Source organism: Schistocerca gregaria, chromosome 1, assembly GCF_023897955.1.
Source record: "Schistocerca gregaria isolate iqSchGreg1 chromosome 1, iqSchGreg1.2, whole genome shotgun sequence".
Classification (NCBI taxonomy): domain Eukaryota; kingdom Metazoa; phylum Arthropoda; class Insecta; order Orthoptera; family Acrididae; genus Schistocerca; species Schistocerca gregaria.
In genome coordinates this window covers 727,170,923-727,192,710 of record NC_064920.1, presented here as the reverse complement: position 1 = coordinate 727,192,710, position 21,788 = coordinate 727,170,923, and the positions used below count along the sequence as shown (strand labels likewise).

General features: G+C 41.6%; 1 protein-coding gene across 7 annotated transcripts in view; it reads right to left on the bottom strand.

The window, feature by feature from the left end:
- Positions 1-21,788, bottom strand: part of LOC126266816 (uncharacterized) — a 342,237-nt gene that overhangs the window by 204,354 nt on the left and 116,095 nt on the right. The window lies entirely within an intron of this gene.

Here is a 21,788-nt window from a genome sequence, read left to right as displayed (position 1 = left end):
ACCCAGAGGGCCATAGACACGGGTTCAAAGGTAGATGCCGTGTTTCTTGACTTCCGCAAGGCGTTTGACACAGTTCCCCACAGTCGTTTAATGAACAAATTAAGAGCATACGGACTATCAGATTAATTGTGTGATTGGATTGAGGAGTTCCTAGATAACAGAACGCAGCATGTCATTCTCAATGGAGAGAAGTCTTCCGAAGTAAGAGTGATTTCAGGTGTGCCGCAGGGGAGTGTCATAGGACCGTTGCTATTCACAATATACATAAATGACCTGGTGGATGACATCGGAAGTTCACTGAGGCTTTTTGCAGATGATGCTGTGGTGTATCGAGAGGTTGCAACAATGGAAAATTGTACTGAAATGCAGGAGGATCTGCAGCGAAATGACACACGGTGCACGGAATGGCAATTGAATCTCAATGTAGACAAGTGTAATGTGATGCGAATACATAGAAAGATAGATCCCTTATCATTTAGCTACAAAATAGCAAGTCAGCAACTGGAAGCAGTTAATTCCATAAATTGTCTGGGAGTACGCATTAGGAGTGATTTAAAATGGAATGATCATATAAAGTTGATCGTCGGTAAAGCAGATGCCAGACTGAGATTCATTGGAAGAATGCAATCCGACAACAAAGGAAGTAGGTTAAAGTACGCTTGTTCGCCCACTGCTTGAATACTGTTCAGCAGTGTGGGATCCGCACCAGATAGGGTTGATAAAAGAGAGAGAGAAGATCCAACGGAGAGCAGCGCGCTTCGTTACAGGATCATTTAGTAATCGCGAAAGCGTTACGGAGATGATAGATAAACTCCAGTGGAAAACTCTGCAGGAGAGACGCTCAGTAGCTCGGTACAGGCTTTTGTTAAGGTTTTGAGAACATACCTTCACAGAAGAGTCAAGCAGTATATTGCTCCCTCCTACGTATATCTCGCGAAGAGACCATGAGGTTAAAATCAGAGAGATTAGAGCCCACACAGAAGCATACCGACAATCCTTCTTTCCACGTACAATACGAGACTGGAATAGAAGGGAGAACCAATAGAGGTACTCAGGGTACCCTCCGCCACACACCGTCAGGTGGCTTGCGGAGTATAGATGTAGATGTAGACATACTATTCCTACATACACTAATTCTGAGCTAAGGGATTTTTTTGGGGGAGACAGAAAGTGGAAGTAACTAGAAGTACATGTCAGGCCCAATTTACAGAACTGTTTTAAAAAATCTGTGCACGAAGTATTTAGTCTGAACCCATATGGAGTGAGTACTGTCAGCAGTTAAGAATGCATGTGGCAGAAATACTGCATTGAGTAGTGTGATGTGTGCTGAACGGAACAGTATGCATGACTCTAAACATAATTTCACAAGTGCATTTTACTAAAGCTGTGGCTGACTTGTAGAAGTTCAAGTAACGTAAATATATTATATAGTCTCAATTCTTCAGTGCACTGATACTCTGAAGTAATATTGGTCAAATTCTCCATTTATATATACTTGGTGCCTGAAGCCGTTGTATCAATATTTTGTTAATTGCGTTACTGTGCATGGGACTGCACAAACATGTTTTTTTTTTCTTCCAAGGATAATAGTACATGTTTTATTTTATTGAGCTGAAACAGCACCAGTGAGAGAGTTTCCTCATGTACGAGGGTGAGTCAAATGAAAACATTAAATTTGTAGTAACAAATCGAAATTTCACACTGTTATCCTGTAAGTTGGTAAGTGTGCTACAAACAGCGGGCAGAATGGCCTGTAGGTGGCAGCATAGTGCAGATGCACACATACCGTCGCAGTATCAGTATAAAGATGGCCGCCCCACTTGTTACTTTCACCAGGGAAGAACATTCTGTCATTCGGTTTTTGCATAGTGCCATGGCAGCTGACTCCTGGAATGAGAGAACTACGTGTTGATGCTTGAGAAGAACCTCTTCGGCGCCTTGAACGAGAAGGTGATGGCTTCCTTGTAAGAATCGTTACTGGGGAAGAAACCTGGGTTCACTTCCACCAACCGGAAACGAAGAGAGCGAGCAAGGAATGGCGCCATTCCTCTTCACCAAAACCAAAGAAATTTCGAACAGAACCATCAGCAGGGAAGGTTCTGCAGACACTCTTTTGGGACGAAAAAGGTGTCATTTTGCAGCATTACATGCGAGAGGGACCACTGTCACCAGTACATCATACACAGACCTCCTAAAAAATCATCTTCGGCCTGCAATCAAATAAAAGCGACGTGGATTGCTGTCAGCAGCTGTCCTTTTGCAACGTAACAATGCAAGGCCCCACACTGCCTGTACAACAGTTGCAACAATCACAGACCTGCATTTTGAGTGTCTTCCTCATCCACCATACTCACCAGACCTTGCCCCCAAGTGATTTCCATACGTTTGGACCACTCAAAGACGCAATGGGAGGAAAGAAGTTCTGTTCTGATGAGGAGGTATGCCACGTGGTGCACGAGTGGTTTCGTGGACTAGCAACAGAATTTTTTTCTTAAGGAATTTATGCACTTTGTAAGTGCTGGAGGACTTGCATTGAACGCGGGGGAGATTACATTGATAAATGATACAGCTTTGTACCACTTCTGCACAATAAATAATATTTTTTTTAAATATTTAAGGTTTTCATTTGCCTCACTCTCGTATTTCTTTGCTTACAACGATGTCTTCATGAATGTTACAGCAGAATTTTCGTCCTCCTCACTGTTGCTGTACATAGAAAATAAAAGGAACTGCAGGAACATAAAAGACAAACAATGGCTAATGGCTGAAAATAATGCTTACTGGTAGCCGTGGGACAAGCGTGAGTGAGGGAAAGGACTGTACATATCTACATAGAACCTTCTATGAAATATACTCGAGAGCCTATATGTTTATGTAAGATGTCTGATATGTTCGTCACCTATGCCATGCTCAGCAATGAAACCAGGATCTAAGTCATTTGATGGATAGAATAACACTCTTTCCTTATTGTGAACTAATTTAAGTGCAACAGAGGCATAGATTTTCTTATTTATAGCTTAAATAGGTGAACCACTGATTTTAATAACAGAAAAAAATCGCAGCATCAAGAAGGATTTGCATGACAAATCAAAGTTCGTAGGAAAGTCCCTAAATCTGAAAGATGATGCTGTTCAAATTTTACGTCAGCCGCATAAGAGTGGCGCTAGTAGCATCACTATGAGAATGAAAATCAGCTTTGTTTAAATTAAATGTTGTAATGGTCATAAGCACTAGTTACATTTGAGATTGGACGTAGTAAGTTGATGTCAGTCAAGAATGCCTTTAAGACGACAAAGACGCCATTATCAACAGCTTACTGTGTTTGAATGAGGTTGTTTAACAGGGCTACGAGAAGCTGGATGTTGTTTCTTCAATATTGCAGAAAGACGTGGCAGGAATGCAACCACTGCACATGCTCACTGGCAGCAGTGATCACAGGAATGTACAGGTCGCAAAGTACACCATGCTGCGGAGAGCCATGTTGCACTACCATGACAGACGACTATCACGTTCAGCATATGGCTCTGGCGCACTGTAAATCTGCAGCAGCAATCTGAGCAGCAGTTGGCACCACAGTGGTACAACAAACTGTTACAAGTCTGTTACCTCCAGGATAGCACAGAGACAGATGCTCTGTAGCGTGTATTCCACTGACCCCAAGCCACCACCATTTACAACTTACAATAGTGTCAAGTGAGAGCTCGTCAGCAGGGCAGGATGGAGGTCTGTTGTGTTTTCTAATGAAAGCTGGTTCTGCCTTGGTGCCAGTGATGGTCATATGTTGGTTAGGGGGCGGCCAGTTGAGGGCATGTGACTAATCAGCCTGCATGATAGACACACTGGACCACGGTCTGGGGGGGGGGGGCATTTCGTATGACAGTGGGGCCATTGTCATGGTTAGCTTACCTCACGCATCCTGACTGCAAAACTGTACATCAGTTTGGTGATTCGAATTCTTGTACTACCATTACGAACAGCATTATGGGTGAGGGGGTGTTTTCCAACTGGATAATGCTCAAGCACATACCGAGCTATAATCCAACATGCTCGACAGAGTATCAATATGTTGCCTCGACCTGCTCAATCACCGATCTGTCTCCAACCGAGCACATGTGGGAGGTCATTGGACGACTACTCCAGCGTCATCCACAAACAGCATTAACAGTCCCTTTATTAACCGACTACGTGAAATGGGCATGCAACTCCATCTGGCAAACTAACATTCGGCACTTTTACAACACAATGCATGAACGTTTTCATGCTTGCACTCAACATTTCTGGCGGTTACACCTGTTACTAATGTGTCAGCATTTCATATTTTATTACTCTACATTAATAATTTTTTGGTGTTGCAGTTTTTTTTTTTTTTTCGTCAGTATATATAAGCCGCGTCCACGTCGGCCGCGCAAACCAAGGAACGAGGTTTGGCGCAGCGCAGCCGGTGTGGACGTCAAACCGCACTGCGCTGCGCAGCAACGAACAAGTTCCGCGCCGTGACGATTCAGCAAGAAACGGTACGTTTGTGTGCGCTCTGCCTGGACGGCGTTTTCCATTTTTATTGACTCCCGCTCACACCGAACACTGCTGCACACCTACAAACACTGTACTTCATTCTGCAGTTTCGCCCTGTCTGCGCCGTTCTGCGCTACTCTGAGCCGTTCCTTTGTGCGGTGCGGCGCGTCCGTTGTGGAATCGGCTTTAACATTTATATGCACAGCACTACAATTACCGTTATCTCACCAGAAATTCTCGCTATTGATGCCATAGTGCTTTTACCTGGCAAACCTAACTGAAGACCTGCCAAGGTGGCAGCAGGTAGGGGAGGCAGCAACAGCGCACGCTACGGTGGGCTTACAAGTGGAGCACTGCCACGCACTACACATCTGTACCTGAATAGCCTGCATATTAAGCAACCAATAAGAGTCCAGTCAACTAAGGAAAATTCGTGTAGCCGCAAATTTTGTACAATGGAAGGAGGAAATGTCGACGTACTAAAAATCCTTAGCAGAGAGGTCTGATGCGGACAGAGCGGCGTTTAAAGGTCACTTTTTATGTTTTTCTTGAATAACTCGAAAACAGTAGCTTCTAGCGAAAATGTTTCCCCAGTAGTTAAAAATAATAACTGCATTAAATTTCCTATAAAAAGCTTCTACTAGTTTTTCCCCTCTAGGACTAATGGTTTCTGTGTTGCATGCATGGAAAGAGAGTACATTATTTAATGGTACAAAACTGATGTAAATGTGTACTCCACCCAAGTGCAGTAGAACCGCACAAAATTATGTTCTATAGGTGTATCGAGCTGGAGGGAGGGGGAGGGTAGAAGCGCGAGGGAATGTATATGGGCTGGCCGTGACTCTGTTCACGCATTTTCCTCCTTGTGTGTCTGCCAACTGAAGAACGAGCAGACAAGCCGCCCCCCCCCCCCCCCCCCCAAGGTCACGTAAAGTAACGACAGGGTGTTTCACAAAGTTATACCGAAACTTCTTAGTGCGCCTTATAACTCTAAAAGGGAGGTTGGGTTGCAAAAGGTGGAGTAGTTTTGATTCTCATTTAAGTTGTATGTATTAACCCTCTCGTGAAAAATTAAAGTTTTAGACTTTTCCACCTTGTGCGATATCCGTATCTTCAGAAACAGCACTTCTTTAGTTCTCCCCAGTAACTCGCTTCAAGTACATTTTAAGCAAAAATATTGCAAGAGTTAATGTTAGGAGCGTTAAACTTTCTACAATTTTCATAACATATTGAAAAATTCAGAACAGCTACTAAGATACAAGCCTGTAAAAATCTGCAAAAACGCCAAGAAATCGCAGAAAGTCAGATATATCAGTGGTTTCGCCTTAATAACTTTTCTCAGTGTAGTTTTTAGCACAACACATAATAAGCAGTTTTTCAAAGGATTTAGTTTCCTTAAAGATTCATGCAAAATATTTGTTAATGACTCCCTATACATATCGAACAAATGTTGCATTGACAATTTTAGTGAAAGTGGACTCGAAACCGAAAACAGTATTCCTGAATGTACTATTTTTTCCATTGCGCACGTGATATGTGCATGTAGTTCAACAGATTCGTGTAATTTCTAGGACTAGGTATTTTTGAAAAGAGAAACATTTTCAACACTTTTACATATAACTATATTTACGAAAAATACGGTTTAAAAACAGGTATTATTTATTTTCCATTGTTGACTCACTGTTGACATGACTTCCCCTTCTTTCCTTACTCCATCCAACTCCAGCACTCCCCCTTTTACAGGACAGTCCTTTGTATTTTACTAGTTTTCGTTATTTACGACTTAAATGCTTTGAGCACGCTTTGTGCGGTTTTATAATACATGCTTGCACGTTCGAAATGTCAGATACACCCCGGGCTGTGTGCTGTCTTTAACCAAGTCTGAAGGAAGGTGAAGCACCGTTAGTGAAAGAGGGAAGTATAAACAGATTACGTGAGTCGAGAGCAAAGCGTAAACTTACAGCATATTCTGATTTTCTGAATAGAGTGAACGAAGTCCAGGTTCATTCTTCATACCAAATGAGATATAATAATGACAAGCTGATAGCAGCTTACCTTCGAAGAGGGGCTTTCCAATCTACACGTGTTCCGTCCCTTAGATCGTTGAGTGAACATGTCTTCCGTTTCAAAAATTACTGCTTTCTCTGTGGCAACCAAGTACCTAGGGATTTTGAGGAGAAACAGAAAAAAACCTCTCTTTGGATAGTCGTAAACGATAGTTTTTGTGCGGAAAACTGTTCATAAAAGAATAAATTCTGCATACTGTCAGTGTACGAGGGTATAATGGACACAAGAAATACTTCAGCGCATTTCCACTCTACGTGAAGGAACTGACTTGGTACCTACTAGCATGAAATGAGGGCACCGCTGAGCAAGTAGCCATAGGATTCACTTTCATCTATTAGGATAGGAATTTTGAAACATGATTTGGTTGAAGTGATGAATTGTACACATCAACCACATCTGAGTCAAAATAACAGAAACTGACGAATTACTTAAGCTAGAACAGTGTATGTCATTAAAATAAAATTGTAGTTTGCTGAAATATAATAATATGTAGAATTGTTGAAAATTTTTGTTTATTTTTCTTTCAGAAATACGTATTCCCCAGAAACTGCACGAATTTCACGAACTACGTGTATATTGCATACATAATGTCTTAAAGATGATATTATAATCAGGAATACTATTTTCATTCCGAGTCTACTGCTACTAAAATTGTTAATGCAAAATTTCTGAGCATTTATACGGGCTAAATACAAATATTTTGCATGGACCTTGGAGGAAATTAAATCCTTTACAACAATCTGCGCAAAACTGCACTAAAAAGAAGTACTAATGTGAAACCACTGACACACCCAACTTTTTCCAATTCCTTGATATTTTTGCAGACTTTTTACAGCCTTGTGTCTCAGTGGCTGTTCCGAATTTTCCAACGTGTTACTTGCAGGAAACTTAACGATCTTTAAAATTAATATTGGCATATTTTCCCTAAAATGCACTTGAAGCGAATTACTGAGGAAAAAGTGCCATTTCTTAGGAGCTGCTGCTTCTTTCTTTTTTGCAAAAAACCTGTATGAACAGAATCTACTTCTGCACTGTTCTATACTGCTAGAGGGTAAATTAATTCATAGTCGTCATGTATGGCAGCTGCAGTGTTGTTCTGCTTTTCCGTTTACGGCCATTATATACTCCCTTGCATTTCCTGTCTATTGACACAAGTCGACTCTTCCAACATCTGAAGAGACCCATATGTTAAACTGGCCTTCTCTGTAATAGAATTATGTCACCTAGGAGCTTCAGATATTTCAACAAAAGTCAAGCGATGCATTACATTGCTCTTCTACATTTGAATATGAACATCCTATTCCGTAATACATATTGACGCCGACGTTGCAAGATATATTGTGGATGTGTGGTAAGTGGCTCAACGCAGTGTAGTCCGTTCTGCAATTGGTAGCAAATCCTGAATGTAAGATATTTATTCAGTCAACCAACAACACAGTTAATGGAGAGAGAAGTGCAGTAATTTTCAGTTCATTCATTCATTAATTCACCATTAATTGAGTAAAACACTGCCACATGGGTTAACACCATGATGTCATCAGTGTGCAGAGATTTAAGTAGATTCTGTTTTTTCTTGCATTTGTAATTTGGTAACTAATATCTGTATTACATCTCGTGTTAATGCATTTTGTGGAAGATAAAAACAGCCGGGCGTGTCTGGGCACTTAATCACGACTGATTTATAAGGCATACTATGGAATAGCTTTGTGAAAAACCCTGTAGTGGCTTTTGGTGATGCATGAAGTGGAGGTAGAGACAGTGGGATTCGCCTGCTCGTTCTTCAGTCCGCAGACCCACAGTCCGGCGACTTGTCTTCCCTCACGCGTCTACCGACCATCCCTCGCCCCCCTCCACAGCTACTTTCTCCAGTTTGTCGCACCCGCAGAACACAATGTACCACTTAATACCTCCACTGCACTTGGGCTTGGTACACGCTTTTAATATTTGTCCGTAACCCACTTCATTTAACAATACACATTTAATTTTGCACCATCAAAACACAATTTTAAATAATTGCGATTTTTTCGTCGCCTATTAGTCCTAGACAAAAAAATGAGCAGGGCTTTTTTAAAAGGAAATTTAACATAATTTAATTTAGTACTGGGAAACAGTTTCGCTAGAATCCGGGATATTCGGGTCGCTCACGAAAAACACAAAAAGCGAAAAGTACACTGTTTTTGTTCTGTCGAATTTTTGTTTATTTCGAACTAGTTTTTGGCTTACTGGGTCATCTTCAAAAATCAGTAGAACAAAAACAGTGTACCTGTCATTCAACCTTAATACAGAATAGTTCCACGAAGCATAACAGAAGAATCCATAAATAAGATAAAAATTGACCTTTAAACGCCTTCCCCCTCCGAATCGCCACGCTCCCTCCCAACAAGTCATGAGTCTTAATACCGTATGTTGTTCATGGCACTCCCCCCATCCCTCCTCACCCTCTTTCATAAACGTACAAAAATTTGCAACTAGATTTTTCCCCTATTCGACCTTTTTTTTTTTTTTTTTTTTTTTTTTTGGTCTTCCTTAGCTGGGCTATAAATGTAGATTGGCACTTTTGTTTGACAATACTCCTCACTTGTGGTAAGTTGTTTATTCAGGCACAGTACACATTGGTGGGCCTTCGCACCGGAGCTTCATTTTCGATAACCGGACGAGGTCAGTTTACCTATCATCCTTTAAAACAGCAGCTGCGAAAAAAAGGGACAGACAGTGGAGTATGTATAGCAACCATTCAGCAATGCGCCATTCCAATCTTCATGTCGTCCTTTCAATCCGCCTGAAAAACTGAGTCAGAATTCTATAGATTTGGCACATGATATTCTTGTAAAAGAATTACATTGTGATTATGTATTGTAATGTGACGGGGGTGTTGCACACATAGTTGTCTCCTTTCATTATTAACAACTACTGAGTCTTCTTAGTAACTTTAAATCGTGTAGTATGCGTTACGTACTAATTATGTTTTAACTGCATTTTCAAAGAAATGTATTTCAGTAATCTTTTTTAGCTCCTCTGGCAGTTTATAATACAATTTTTTCCCCTGAAGGAAAATGCTATTTTGAGCTTTTGTTTGTTTTTCCTTGGCAAATGTAAGTCTAAATTGGCTCATGTTTCATGATAATTCATAGAACTGTTAGTGAAACGACCTTCAATTTAGCATTTCATAGTGTTTGGTAAGTAATCATTTGCAGGTGTTCGGGCAAATGATGCACAAATACCCAATTATTTCCTCTGTAACGAACGAATGGACTTCTGGCTGACAACCTCATTCCTCACGCTGCGTGCATTGTCTACAGACTGCACAATGTCCGACAATTTGCTTATGGTGCTTCCATCAATAGTAGGTAAGCAGTATATAGCCTTTCGACCTCAATGCTCAGCCCCTGCGGGCTCATGTGTTTGTCTTAGCGGGCTACTGCAATACGATGCCCTCTGCGCGCATGTGGGAAATTCCTACCTACTGGCTTGAGACACAAACAGTTTTTACCTATACTAAACATCAGCTTGTTCGATCGGGAATAATATGCTGTTCATTCCTTTAGTGCTGGCGTGTGAATATTCCAGGTCAATGTATTTTCTGCATAATCAGACTAAATTGAAACACCAGGCATTAGGGAGACGGGACGAACATTTTGGGTCAAATAAAAATTTGACTGCGACACTATAGGTAATACCTCGCAGATGCTATCCAAATAACGCCGCAGGTATGTAACCGAAGATAAGCTTTGTTTTTCCTTTTACGGTGTTTCATTTTGCTCAGCTCTGTTCAAATGCGAAGGTATCAGATGCTCGTTTCCATCTATTACCCAGCTTAGCAAGCTTTCACCGATGCATTTTCTGGCATTAGACACTGTATAATTGGCGTCATTAGAGTAGGAAGCAGTCTCCAACTGTTTCAAAATGTATTAGGGCGTCGTCACACTGGGTTGCTAGTGAAATTTCACTGGTTTAGTCAGCAAAAGCGAAGTAAGGCGCAAACCTCCTGTAGTAAGATGCATGGCCGAAATGCATCCTACAGCACTGAAATTGTCCCCAGGAGGCTACAAAAGCAATTCTGGTAATAACCTGCTGCCATACTGAGTAGCACTCCGTAACTCAATGGTGATAATATATCAGTACAGATCGTCTACGTCTTCGTGACCCAATAGCGTATGCTGGACAGAAAGGATCGTACATACAGTTTATTTGGCTTGATATCCAATAGAACGTACCTCGGGACTGTTCGGTAACTTCAAGAGGGAACTTTTTTTTTTCATTAAGTATGCCATGATGTGTCGACAGGAAATACATTCTGCCAATAGGATCGTAACCGAAATTTCGTGGCAAATAAAAACTGTGTTCTGGATCAGGTCTCGAACCTGGGTCCTTTGCATTTCGCGAACTACTGCTCTACCGACTGAGCTATCCAAGCACGACTCACGGCCCGCCCTCGCACATCTCTCTCGTACGTTGCGGTACAAGCACTCTTGGAAGAAAGGATATTGTGGACTGATTTGAAACTTCCTGGCATTTTAAAATTATCGACGGAAGTAAAATTGTGAGTGCGGGTCACGAATCATGCTTGGGTAACTCAGTTGGTAGAGCACTAGTCCGTGAAACACACAGGTCCCAGATTCGAGTCCCGATCCAGAGCACAATTTTAATCTGATAGGAAGTTCAGATCACGGCACACTCCACTGTAGAGTTAAATACATTCTGGGGAAAAAAAATTTAACTGTAGCCAACACGGACAAGTTTTTCCATCCATGTCTGGAATTACATTCCCCAATTTGAGGAACCAACAATGCTGAGCCTATTGATTTCACTTTCCTCCCTCAGGCTTCACGTTAGTTACATCCGGTATGGCCCATACTATCAGCCCTTTACATACTGACAGAAATAACTGCAAACACCAAAAGTTAATTAATATAGAGTACTGTAATTTTGGTAATACATATGACTAGGTAACATATTTAAGTGATTAATACTACAAGAGCACAGGTTAATGTATGCGCGAGAGATCAATCACTGGAAATGTGAAATGCTGGTACATTAATAACAGGCGTAACGCCCGGGCTGTTGAATGCAAGTATGCATGCATTGTGTTGTACAGGTGCCGGATTTCAGTTTGTGGGATGGAGTTCCATGCCCTTTTGCGCTTGGTTGGGCAATACTGGGACGGTTAATGCTGTTCGTGAATGACGCTGGAAAGGTCGTCTAATGACCTCTCACATCTGCTCGACTGGAGTGAGATCTGGTAATCGAACAGACCAGGGTAACATGTCGACAACGTAGAGCATGTTGGGTTACAACGTGGCATGTGCTCGAGCTTTATCCTATTGGAAAACATCCTCTGGAATGGTTGTTCATGAGTGGCACCACTACAGGTCGAATCACCATTCCGCTTTATAATTTTGCAGTCAGAGTGCTCTTGCCTCAACTGACTACTCGACACCGCAGACCTCGTTCAAACTCTTGAGGTGAGATCCGATGTTCCTGCCGTGATTACAAAACCGAATAAAATTTACAAAGAACTTAGCAGTATGAGCATACGTTATCTGGCCTGGATGCGAGCACAGATTCATTTTGGAAGGGTGTCAAAGCTTTCGCATCCTCTTCTGTGGCGAGCTGTCCCACAACTGATGTAAATTGTTCTTAATATCCCGGATACTGGCACTGGGACAGAGTTTACGTCCGAAATTATCTCACACGTGTTCTATCAGGGGCAGATCTAGGGTGCTGATGGCCATGGGAGCATCTCAACATCACACAAACAGATCATAGACATATGTGCCATGCGTAGGCGAGTATTTCTTGTTGGAAAATGGCACCACAATACTGTCGCAACTGAACGCATCACAAACCTCAATACCGCGCGGTCCGAGCAGCCGACCAATGGAAACCCCTAATCAGGTCAATATCAAACTCTGTCAGGTGCTGATAACGCTGTCTCAAACCAGTACGCGACATCTCTGTGTCTTCAACAGTGATAACTCAATATCTGATGCTCTTCACGGCCTATGTATACCTTACCAGGCCTGGTAAAACGCTGAACACGAGCAACACTAAAGCGCTCCAGTGGTCATGGCCATTCTACCTGTCACAGAGTTGTAGTTGTAATAATTTATATACCCGCCGACGGTGTGTACGTGTAATACACCCCCCCCCCCCCCCCGCGCGCCATCAGCTTTAAATAAATACTTAAATAAGTACTTGTGCTATTCAGTATCAGCCTGTCCCCATCAAGGGCAGAGAACAATCACAAAAAAACAGCCCAGCCACCGGCAGTCATAAATTGGAACACAGAGGTCTCGCTCAGATACAGCATCTAGTTAAGAGGCGCAGTAGCACTAAAACGATACAGACATTAAGTGTGGTTCCATCTGAAATATTTGCTGAACTGAAAAGCTCCTAGCGAGGCTGGCGCAAAGCTCATTTTACGCAATCGACTTTCTTGCCTCAACTGACTACTCGAGACAAGTTCGTCTACTGCAGCGCCCCTGGCATTCTATTACCGTCTCTTTCGAGTGGTCACATTTTCGTTTACACTTAACTGTCAAAATTGCAAGTGTTGTGAGAGCTGTCTGCTGTGCAGTTTGGCATCTGAATGGCGAAAGTGAGGTAATGAAGCACTTTTTGATTAATGACCAAAGCAGTAGTCATACTGGAAGATCTTGTCAATAGTCGTGTGCTAAATTCTCTACACACCTGAGAACTGAAAGAATAGCAAAAGTGTCATTCAAATATTTCATAATATATGCATTTATTTGATCAAGAAAATATGTACTTGCACACTCACCAGACAATATGTAGAAGGCAGTAAATAGTGCCTTTTTACTTTATCCTTTATAACCTGTCTCCTTGCTAAGAGCTAAATAACAACGAATATATTTTTTATTGTCAAAAATCTAACTTTTTCCACTGGTAAAATAATTTTATTAAAACACATTCATCTTTATACATTCTTGTTCTTGCATAGTATAGGTGTTTTCTCTCTGTAAAACGTATATACTTTTTTGCTTTTACGTATTTCGTCTCTCTTGTAGGTGAACACTAGCAGGAACATTTCAATGTGCGACAGAAACAAAGCCAACAACATCATAAAGATTAAGAAGCCACGGAAGCACGAAATTAATTTCTGTAATACGAGTGAGCTCGACCAGAATAGTTTATATAACTTCCGATGTTAGCAGGCGCCGCCACAGTCCCACGTGTGCACCATACTTGAAAATTTAGAACTCCACACTCAGTACAATCAATAGACCATTGACTTCATACATACACTCGCGTCGTGACTGGCTTCTGATTTACATGCAGGCACGAAAGGCGCACGCACTTCGAGCAGCCGATTTTATCTGTAAAACGGGCTTTACTGCTACGTAAACGGTCGCGGCAGCCGCACTAAAGAAGCTTCGTTGGTCCCGATAGTTTTCATCTGGAACACCGAGCACTCTATAAAATAACCAATTAGCGCTTTCCTTTCAAAAAGGTGTATTCCACTGGTACTGCCGGTTTCGGGCCACGGTGGCCTATCTTCAAATGGGTACATTCGTTTTATTACGAGTGGAGCAGAATTGGTAGTGACAAAGAAATAAACTTTTTTTGTTTTTTTAAGTATCTGTGGCTAGTTGTGTTCTCCCTCGACTGTATTAACTGAACAACAGCCAAAGGGCTCTACAAGATCCAGCTTGCATAAAATATGAACATTTTCTTGGTGCTCATTAGACGTAAGATATCGGTGTTCTGACATAACAAGAATAATTCGAGTTCAAAGTTGTAAGCAGTCTACGGCCGTTGATGAGCGATTAGAATGCTATGACAGCTACGCACAGAGGCTCGTTAGCGGTTGCAATAGACAGCAGAAGAAACAGCAGCCTGTCGATATCGCATCGGCCCTTTGTCCTGATACGCGTTAATATTGTTTGTGAGAAAGAATAATTTGTAAAGAAATAACATTGAGTAACACTAATTAATAAGCAATAATAAACGTTATAAACACCGCTGATTTTATGGCAAAAATTTAAATGGTACTCTGGGTGAAACGTCAAATGTTTATGAATTATTGCTGTAATAAATTGTAACATACTTTTAACACATATCTTGTAGTAAGCAAATAATTCGGGTTCTTATATAATATCTAGCGTTAAGGTTAAAAGACGTACCTTGCAGATGAATCCGGTTTAGAACAAGTTCCAAATCGATATCAGAGTATCACTATCATATTCCTCTGGTTTCCTCTCCTTACTTTTGCTGTCTGTAGCCAGGAATACGTTTACGGAAGTACACCCACTCATAATGGCATATTTTCAGCACACGCACTTTCGTTTCCACACTTTGCCTCAACCTCTTCAACACCGACAATGGAAGTGAACAAAAACATTACGATGTAACTGCCTAACAATGAAAGCAATGCCTTCCCCAAATGATTTCAGACTCTGATAGCATTTATTTATTTATTTATTTATTTATTTCCCTGGCTCTTAGCATTCATGTTTCAAACAGGCTGTGATTTTGGCTGCCGCGACACCTAAAAGGAAATCTAACATACCATTTACAAATGCCCCAGATACAGCCGAAATCTAATATCTCCCGCTTTTGCTAATAATAGCAATACCATATGATTTTTCTGTCTTTCAGTAAAAATAAAATGTAACTTTTTACCTCTGAAGCAACAACAACAAAAATCGATCCATCCCCACCGTAATCCCGGGAACTCAGCACTGGTTGTTACTTCAACAATAACACGTGTACAACAATAAGAAACGATACTATACTCCATTCTCCGAAACAAGAGACGTACTGTAAACACGGCAAGGCGCGTGACCACAGCGCTGCCGACGACGGGTGTACAAGGCAGGGGCGTCAGAAATTAAAAAATGAAAGTCGTATTTTTTATAATTTGGCACCTGAACATGATAAAGTGATCCGAGAACTACCTTCCGACACCTTTTTTTACATTACATTAAAATTTATTGTCACTTAAAAACAGAAATATTTAAGTTTTCAGGAAAAGATGTTTTTTCGCGTTACTCTATATTTATCTCGCCACATCAACTAAACTGTGTGTCGCACAGCAAAGAGATTTTATAATTGCCTTCAGTACTATATGTTGATGACGTCTGCAAATTTTCTGCCCAATAGTCAGTAATAGTGAAGTAATAAATTAAAATCTCACGTTTAATGCATAACTTTTACCAAATCATCATCCGAAATATAGTAGGCGACAAACTTTTCCCCTTTAAATTTTTTTTGTATGGGTGTACGCGAGAAAATTTTCAGAAAGGTTCGAATTTAATTTTGTAGTTTGTTCGAATGCGATGGGTGCAACCGTTTGTCCTTTATGAGGGATGCATTATGCGGTTCGCAGGCGCGGCCCTTAGTGTGGCCGTCTCAGTTGCAGGTGTGAGCTTAGCGGGTGTTGTACAGCGGCAATTTCAGGAAATCTTAAGTTAATCTGTAAAGACGCTTGAAAGACTAGTTGTTGATTATTAGAGAAGTATATGTGTTTGTAGTCACGCTGAGCATTCACTGTTTATGTGCGCATCCAATAGCCTCGCATGGTTTCTTATTTTATATATTCACTTATTTCATTAGCATCACATACGGCTGTCCTCATTATGTCAGCCACGGATTCTACGAGCGAGGTCGATGTGTCAGTTCTGAGTCCACCAAAGAAGCGAGCAAAGAAGAAATCATTAAGTTCTTCTGAGAAGGACATGGTGCTTAATGTGTGTAAAACGGAACTGTTAATTCCAGAGCAACCGATGAGTGACATTGTTTCGAAAACAGCTGCAGCTACAGGTGTTTTATTTCTTCAGTATATCGTGTGATAAGTGAGTAAAAGGCCACACACTCTTTGAAGTCTCCCAAGAAAGCAATATTACGACAGAAGCTTTCTAAAAGTGTTGACGACTTCGATAGAAATGCGATACGAAGGAAAGTATACGAATTTTATTTCGTAACGAATTGCCAACATTTGACAAAGTGCTTAAAGTTGTGGACGAAGCTGCAGATCTGGGCAATTTTCGGAGAACTACATTTTATAAGTTATTGAGATAAATGAATTTCAAATATGTCCGGCGTTGGCGCGATAGCATGCTAAAAGACAGGGATGACATTTTATGGAGGCGGTGTTATCTTCGAACCATTAAACGGTTGAGAGATAAAGGCAGACCCATTTACTATTTGGACGAGACGTGGGTGAACGCAGGACATACCCGAAATTACGTCTGGGTAAATGACTATAAATTCCTCAAAACAAGCGTTTCTGTCCGGATTATCCACTGGAAGCAAGGGCCCATCAGGTAAAGGGAAACGTCTGATTATCGCACACATTGGGCAGCAAAGCAGGGTTCTTTGAAGCATGTTTGTGGACTTTCGAATCCAAGAAAAGTGGAGATTATCATGACGAGATGTGCGCCGAAAACTTCGAGAAGTGGTTTCAAGTTGTTCTTCCTCGGCTTCAGGAAAATGCAGTTATTGTTCTTGATAACGTGCCGTACCATTCTCGGAGAAAAGAAAAAGTTCCCAATGCGAATTCCAATAAGCACGAAATATCAGAGTGGCTAAAATTTAAAAACATTGATTTCGAAGACGGTATTTCGAAGAAAGAACTTAAAGATATAGTTAAAAATCACAGAACAGCGCACAACGAATACGCAATAGATGTCATGGCGAAGAATGCAGGGGAAACTATTCTCAGAATTCCTCCGTACCACTGTAAATTAAACGCCATCGAGTTAGTGTGGGCCAGAATCATAGGCTATGTTGCAGCGAAAAACAAAACATACAAAATGCCGGAAGTACTGCTGGAAGAAGCAGTAAGAACAGTGACTGCAGAGGATTGGAACAAGTGCATCCTCCACGTCGTAGAAAAAGGGGAAACTCAAATGTGGAAATTAGACTGCATTATAGAGTAGGGAGAGGAGCGGTTTGTTATAAACCTCAATGAAAACAGTTCAAGTTCGACAGAGTGAACATTGTTTCGTCCTTTATCATTATTATTACTGATATTATTATTAAAATTAACAATTAATTGTGTTTGAATGGAGCGTTTTGTTAGCAACCTGAATGAAAGAAATCTGCTTCGACAGAATGAACTCAGTTTAACATTATTTTAACATTATTGTTAAATCTATTTCGTTCATTGTTGCCCAGGTTTCTCACAGTCTGCTGTGACAGCTCGGGAGCCAGCCGGACGCCGCCAGCTTCAAAGCGTGCGCCAAGAATTTTCCACACCCCTACGTATCACGTGAACACCGAATGCTTCCTCTGGAAACGAGCGTAGTCGCTCACGTGACGCTGTTTATGTTTCGTCCCAGCTCTCGGTGAATAGACTATATACGACGTCACCCGTGTCGTGTAAATTCCTGTAGGCGTTACACCACTGTGCTAAACGAGCAACTCGTAGCGTCAGCAGAAGCAGAATGCCATAGCGCCAACAGAATGCTACAATCGATTTCCCCCACACAAACAATCACGGGAAACAGAATTATCATTACGAAATGCAGGTCGCAGGAAACAAGAACAGACACAATTCAAAGCATGTGATGGAACTCGCTACAAGAACACAGGTTATTCAGAAACAAAATCGTTTACTATTTATCTTTCACTGAAAAATTCAGTCTACACTGCCAGAGATTACGGAATTTCACTGGACCTCACTTGGAACGCTAAGCGCAGAAGCTCAACGGCAGTACTATTAAAGACATATTGTTAATCTTCAGTTTATGTCCGTCTGTGTGCAACTCAATAAAACCAACTTTACCATGACACAGGCGTTTTGCTTCTTCTTTAAGGCACCAATGGAAAGGTTTTCAGATGCTGATCTGCTGTGTTAGTGAAATTCCGAAGATTGGAAGTAGAACAGCTCTGCAAGCAGAAACGGAATACACGTACAGCAGCACTTACAAAACTTGCCACTGATGATGCATTAAAAAAAAAATATTGACTATACGCAGCCATATGGCATGATAATATGGTTTACTCAGCAGAAAATAGAAGAATATACCCCGAAGATTATCTACAAAATACTACACCCAGTTGAGGATGACAGGACAAAAACAAAAAAAAAAGATACTTCAGACATTGTTGTCGGTCACACGATAATTGGCTCAAGATTTTGGATCTGGCTCACAAACGTAGGCTATGCAACGACATCTGTTAGTATTTTCGAATGCTAGTGCCGAAACAACACTTTCTACATAATATCCACGTGGAAGAAATACAACGCATTTGATTAAGACCTCTAATTTCGTGTTTTATGAACCTGCCATGAGTAGCTGAAAGACCCCTTACTCGCCTTTTAAATTTTCCCTTTATTTAAAAAGAATCAATGAGGAACTGGCACATAGCGCAGACGAAAGCAACTTGGATTCTCAATTTTCTTGAACTGTGTCCAAGAAGAACCACAAAAGATTATTAGCAAACTGAATATCTGTGTTCCTGTAAATATTGGTGGTTTACTACGTAATTGCCGCGTGGAGTGGCCGCGCGGTTTGAGGTGCCACTCAAGGTGGAGTGCGTTAGCGCAGCCAGTCCCGCCGGAGGTTCAACTCTTCAAAAATGTTTCAAATGGCTCTGAGCACTATGGGCTTAACAGCTGAGGCCATCAGTCCCCCAGAACTTAGAACTACTTAAGTCTAACTAACCTAAGGACATCACACACATCCACGCCATCATACACATCCCTGCCCGAGGCAGGATTTGAACCGACCGTAGTGGTCGCGCGGTTCCAGAGTGAAGCGCCTAGAAACGCAAGGCCACCACGACCGGCTTCAAATCCTCCCTCGTGTGACATCAGTTTGGTTCCTTAGAAATTCTCTCTCTCTCTCTCTCTCTCTCTCTCTCTCTCTCTCTCTCTCTCTCACACACACACACACACACACACACACACACACACACTGCAATTAATGTGCGCCAAGATTTGTTTCAATTTTCTGGACAAAAAATTACGAGGGTCGTTCAATGAACAATGCCCATTTTTTTTTCTCACACGCAACATATTTCTCCTTAAGAAAAGGCATTTGGTGATAATATCAATCAAGATTTGTTTTACTTTTCTACATAGTACTCATGCCAGGATTGTAAAAGATTACCTATTTCTCTAGTGGTAAAATTTTGTTTTGTACTCTTAGCCATGTGTTCGCTGCATGAATTACTTTTTCCATTACCTTCAAACTGTGTCCCACGCACAGCCGGTTCGAGAACATTTTCCACAGAAAAAATCTTATCATTTGGCGCTCCATCCCCCCCCTCCCCTCCCCTTTCCGTCTTACACTTCCAACTTTCATCTGCGCCAGTTGTGATACGCACTGTATACCAGTCTTGTGCTTTAGAGGACCTTCTGAGTTTGGCACCCGAATCGGTCGCTACTAACTGTGACACCTCCAGTTTAGAAATCTAACAGTTGTGTGGCCTCTGGCGCCCCCTTCAGCTTGGTGCTCCAAGCGACGGATAATGTCAACTGGGCCTCAAAGCGGGCCGAAAGTCTCAGAAAATCAGGATTGTCCCGGTTTTTCATCATCATCATGTGCGGTCTGCCCAAAATTGTTTCAGGCCGCTCTAAACACCGGAATTCAGTTTTAAATATATTATACGAAATTCTGTAAATTTTTAGAGATTTCAATCGATTAAACTGAGTGCGATAAATGTATACGAGGGGCGTTTGAAAAAAACCGTGCAAAGTCCGAGAGATGGCACCACCGGTGCGTATCGAGGTCATGTTTAGTTAGTAGCATCTTTGGAAAGAACGCACACCAAGCTTCAGCCATATTGGTCTATTCTGTGTGTTTGGCGTTCGTGTGAATCAAGAATTTCGTGTCGTGATTAAACATTACTTTCTGAAAGGCAAAACGCCTCAGGAGACTAAAGAGAATCTTGATAAACATTAAGGTGACTCTGCACCTTCGATTAGAACCAGTTTATAAGTGGCTTCACAAATTTTTTAAGTGGCCATATGGACACAAGTGATGCTAAACGTTCTGAACGTCCTGTGGAGGTTACGACTCCGGAAATCATTGATAAAATCCGTGATATGGTGATGGATGACAGAAGAGTTGTGTCTGATTGCTAGTGCTCTTGGTATCTCGAATGAACCGGTACATAATATTTTGCTTAAACATTTGGACATGAGAAAGCTATCCGCAAGAAGGGTTCCGCGATTGCTCATTTGCTCATGCTTGACCAAAAACGGAATCGTGTGAAGTGTTGCAAAGATGGTTTGCAGCTGTTCAGGAAGAATCCGCATGTCTTTAAGCATCGTTTCATCACTGTGGATAAAACATGGATACATTATCATACTCCTGAAACTAAAGAACAATCTAAACAATGGGTGACCAAGGGAGAATCTGCAGTAAAAAAGGCGAAGGCCATTCCTTCGGCCGGAAAGGTTATGACGACTGTCTTTTGGGATTCGCAAGGGACAATCCTTGTCGACTATCAGGAAATAGAGTAAAACTATTACAGGTGCATATTATTCATCGTTATTGGGCCGTTTGAGAACCGAGCTGCAAGAGAAACACCGGCGATTGGACCGCAAAAAAGTCATTTTCCATCACAACAATGCACCAGCACACACCTCAGCAGCTGTGCTCGCAAGATTAATGGAAATAGGATTCCAACTCGTTTCACATCCGCCCCTATTCTCCAGACTTGGCTCCCTTGGACTACTATTTGTTCCCCAATTTGAAGAAATGGCTGGGAGGACAAAGATTTTATTCAAACGAGAAGGTGATTACAGCAACTACTAGCTATTTTGCAGACTTGGACAGTTCCTATTATTCGCAAGGTTAAAAAAAAATGGCTCTGAGCACTATGGGACTCAACTGCAGTGGTCATTAGTCCCCTAGAACTTAGAACTACTTAAACCTAACTAACCTAAGGACATCACACACTGCCCGAGGCAGGATTCGAACCTGCGACCGTAGCAGTCGCACGGTTCCGGACTGCGCGCCTAGAACCGCGAGACCACCGCGGCCGGCCTATTCGCAAGGGATCAACAAATTAGAACAGCATTGGACGAAGTGTAAAAGTCTAAAAGGAGACTATGTCGAATAATAAAACAGGTTTACTCAAGAACACATAAGTAGTTTTCATTTTTTGCACGGATTTTTCATACGCCCCTCGTGCATTTCAGCTTATTCCTCTAAGCTGCATAGTCCCACAGTAACCACAGCATCAATAGAGATACAGTGAAATAATGATGTATTTTGCGCCGTACTGTGCCT